The sequence below is a fragment of the Triturus cristatus genome, chromosome 4_2 (genome assembly GCF_964204655.1).
Source record: "Triturus cristatus chromosome 4_2, aTriCri1.1, whole genome shotgun sequence".
NCBI classification, from domain to species: domain Eukaryota; kingdom Metazoa; phylum Chordata; class Amphibia; order Caudata; family Salamandridae; genus Triturus; species Triturus cristatus.
The window spans coordinates 278,994,398-278,998,437 of NC_140586.1; the positions used below are offsets into that span (position 1 = coordinate 278,994,398).

General features: G+C 43.1%; 1 pseudogene; it reads left to right on the top strand.

Moving 5' to 3' along the window:
• The first annotated feature begins 2,027 nt into the window (after window positions 1-2,027).
• On the top strand, window positions 2,028-3,623 carry LOC146833631 (actin nucleation-promoting factor WASL-like; annotated as a pseudogene).
• The last annotated feature ends 417 nt before the right edge of the window (window positions 3,624-4,040 follow it).

Here is a 4,040-nt window from a genome sequence, read left to right on the forward strand (position 1 = left end):
AGCAGGAGGGAGGACCTGTTCCAAACAATGACAGGGAATAGCAGAACACATCTAGATAGGGGTGAGTTCAGCAGCCTACCTGTGCTCTTGCAGAAGGAAGAAGGATTCAGCTATCTTGAATTTAGGACTTCTAGGAAAATCTACAGTGGTGGAAATAGGTGCTGCAAAAGGAAGTAGCCACAGGGGGAGAATGTAAACAGGAAAGATAAGGAAGAGTATCCATTCATTGGCTAGGGCACAGGATAAGACTGACACCTCATCATCACCTCCTCACAACAAACCTGGCTTGAGAAGACTATACTTGATGAAGAAGGAGCTCTGGGAGGAAAGAAGACTCCCATTGGAAGAAGAGGAAAGGCACAAGGACTCCCAACACCAGCTGGCACTCAGGGTGTAGAGCAGCTCTCTTTGGGTTGAAGTAGCTGGCCCCATGTTTGCTTGTTTCAGGGAAACCAAAAGGGTACTGACTCTTGTCTCCAAGAGGGCCCAGCTGACTACAGAGGAGGGGACCCTTCAGAAGCCCTGAATGGGGAGGGAGGGCTGGTGCCTAGAAGGCCGTGGTGAGCAGCAGGGTCATCTTGAGTGACTAAAAGGACAGTTTTAGAAAATTAGAACGTAAAAAGTTTTTTCAATCTATTGAAAAATGAAGTTACACCCAAGGCATGTAAGAAAAATCTCACTCAGTCCACTCAAAACGTTTTCAGTGCTCCCATTCAGCAGGACCTCGTAGTGAAGGTGTTTGGGCTTGAGGAGTACTGCCTGGCTAGTGCTTCCAGTCTTGTACCCCTGAAATATTTTGAAAAACAAAAATGTGAGCAAAAATCTTAGAACATTGCGATCTGGACTAAGTGGCATGTTTACGTGGCAATATTTGTGAGCCCCCAAATGTCCCCACCCTTGACGAACCGTTGACACCTTGATATGTATAGTAGTGAGCATCTTGTCTTACCACACGTAACATTATATGTAATGTGACTGCTTAGCTTGCGAAACTGTGACACTGCTGCAATTAATGACTAACTGTATGCGATGGCCCAACCTTCTTGTTGTTTAATACAAACAGTTTTAAAAATAAAAAAATAAAAAAAATCTTAGAACAGGGCGAGGAACATCATTCCAGAGAAAAAGTGGCTAAAACGGCTATTAAAACTGCTTGGTCCCACTCTGAGCTTTTTTGAGTTAAAACCAATGGCTTCAGCAGGAGCTCGATGATGCCGTACACCCCTTTGAGGGACCCTCACCAGCCTCAGCCTTGGACCTCGCTCCAGTGCAGTATTTTTACTTCCACAGACTGGCTACCATGATAAAGATACATTTCATTATCAAGCAAACATCTGTCAACATGCAATTGAAAAATTTTACTTGTTGGATGTTCATTTGTATATCAGATGGCACAAGCCCCACGCAGTCTTTAGCAACATATATTGATTTATGTTGATCAGTCACATTGTGCATCAGCCATTGAGATAGCATGCTTTCAGTAGATTATTACAAGACTGTGATATTGAAACATAGAGCCATTATGCATCAGGTGATTTAATACAGTTACTCTTCTCCTGACTACAGGGGAAGTGCCCCCCCACGCTGATGAGACAAGCCTGAATTCACCCTATATAAGGGAGCACCTGGTGCAAATATTACCCTAAATAAGGATAAGTGAAGAAAAGAAGTGAACGGAAAAGACACAGGCATGATCACATGTGCCATTGGTCCAGTAGTGTAACACATTTTATGAGGCATAAATACATGATACAATTGCCCTTTGTGGTGGTCATGACTTTGGGGTGTTTCCACCATAGGTCTTCCAAAAAGTTTCATTTGAAAAAAATGTTATATTAGAAGTAAACAAAATCAATAGAAATATCTCGGGGAGCAGTGAGACAGAAACCGCAGCAAGCCTGTCCCCCTTCACGGCCCATGCATACCGCGGACTTAGGGCCTTAGTAGTCAACTCCGGTACTGCCACTGTGCCCTGACTGTGACCCGAGAAGAGCCAAGGAGCCCGTGCAGCACCCTAAGACTGGACCATGAGCAACAATAATACTCAACAAAGAAAGCAGGTGACCAACGAACCCTCCCTGGCACTGACCCTGCAAGAGAACCAGAGCCTCTTCAACCTGCTGGGCAAGAAATGCTTGACCATGTCTTTAACCCCTTCAGTGCCCATGACGAGCTGGACTCGTCATGGGCCGCGGTGGCGCTGTGCCCATGACGAGTCCAGCTCGTCATAGACCCCGCCCGCTAATGCAACGGCCGGCACTGGGCGGGGAAAGGGGCGGGCACTGAAGGGGTTAACAGTTGTTCAGCTGTATCTAACAGAAAGAAACTCCATGTTTTCAAAGAGACATTGTGGTGTAGCTTGCCTGCTGAAAGACCATCTCCAGCAGTCCTATTTCATCATGATATACGACATTAAGGAAGGGAGGAAATTGTTTGAACAAGAGCTCTATGTTAATTCCCGTTACAATTGTCGTATAGTGTATTTCCATATCTTTGCTGCTGATAACTATCAGGCTGCTCTCAATTTTGCAAATTAAGAAAAAACTGGAAAATTCCAGGAGGTCATAAAAAAATTACTTAATAAACAGAAACGAAAATCTGAAAGCTGGAAAGTTCCAGTTAGTAGGCCAAGTCTGCCAATGGCAAATGTTGGCATCTAAAATCCAGAAATGAACAGATACTAGAGGTCACCTGCTCAAGTCAATAACACTCAAAATAACAACTGAAAAATGAGGCAAACAGAAGAAAAAAGGGAGACGTTGAAATGCCAAGTAATTTCCAACATATTGGACACGCTGGTTGGGATTGAAACATAAGGTTTGATGTAAACAACTTAGATCCAGAATTTTAGAAATTGTTTGATATGTGTGGAATCTCAGAAGATCAGCTGAAGGTTAAAAAAACTTCTAAAGCAATTTATGACTTTATTGAAAAAAACAGTGGTGTTGAAACTGTAAAGAATGAAATGCTCCGGCAGGCTCCTCCGCCACCACCTTCCCCGGGAGGGCCCCACCACCAACAAAAAATTCAGGTCCTCAACCACCTCTGGTCAGAGGAAGAGGAGTGCCACGGCCACCTCCACCTCCTTCTAGAGCTCCAACTGCAGCACCAGCCCCCTCCACCTCTAGAGTGCTCCCTCGACCACCTCAAGCTCTGGCTGCTTCTACACAGTGGACCCCACATCCATCTCATCCAATACCACCCTCAATGCCTTGGTCTGCAGCACCTTCCCCACCACTCTCATACCCTCCACCTCCTGGACATCCTTCCCCACCTGGACCTTCTTCCGATTGTGATATGCAAGTTTCAGGAAGCGGGTCTGCCCTCTTGGAGCAAATACAAAAAGGAGCTGCAGTTAAGAAAGTGGATCAGAGAGAGAAAACAGACCGGTATCTAGCATGGGTAGAAATGCACTATTAGATCAAATCAAACAAGACATACAGTTAAATTCTGTTCCAGACGGGGTTGATAAAGTACAATCCTCACCTGCACCTACCTCAGGAATTATGGGTGCATTAATGGAAGTGATGCAGAAAAGGAGTAAAGCCATTAATATTTCAGATGAGGATGAGGATGAAGATGAAGAAGAAGATTTAGACCATGATGATGAAAGGAATGATTGATCAATATATAATAAATATATAGATAAATATATATAATATATATTTTTAAGGTAAGTGAATACTAAACACTACTTCCTGTCTATGAATACTGTCAAATTGTCATGTAACTGTTCTACCAATTAGCTGTATATTTTTGTTGCCTTTTCGCTTTTTTAATAACCTGTGCAATACCTCAGTCGGATCATAAAGTTTTGTTCTAACCATCCTAGATACTCACAGATGGGCGCAAGTTTACATCATTATGCTGATATATCAATCTTCCATTCAATGAATAAAGGAGTTTCAATCTAACGTATGAGAATGATATAACACCTACTCATTATTTACACAGACACATATATTTTTATACTTTGCCTTCATTTTTATCAAGAACATTATTTCTTTGGTGGGTACATATACTGATTTGCTGTGCTTTAG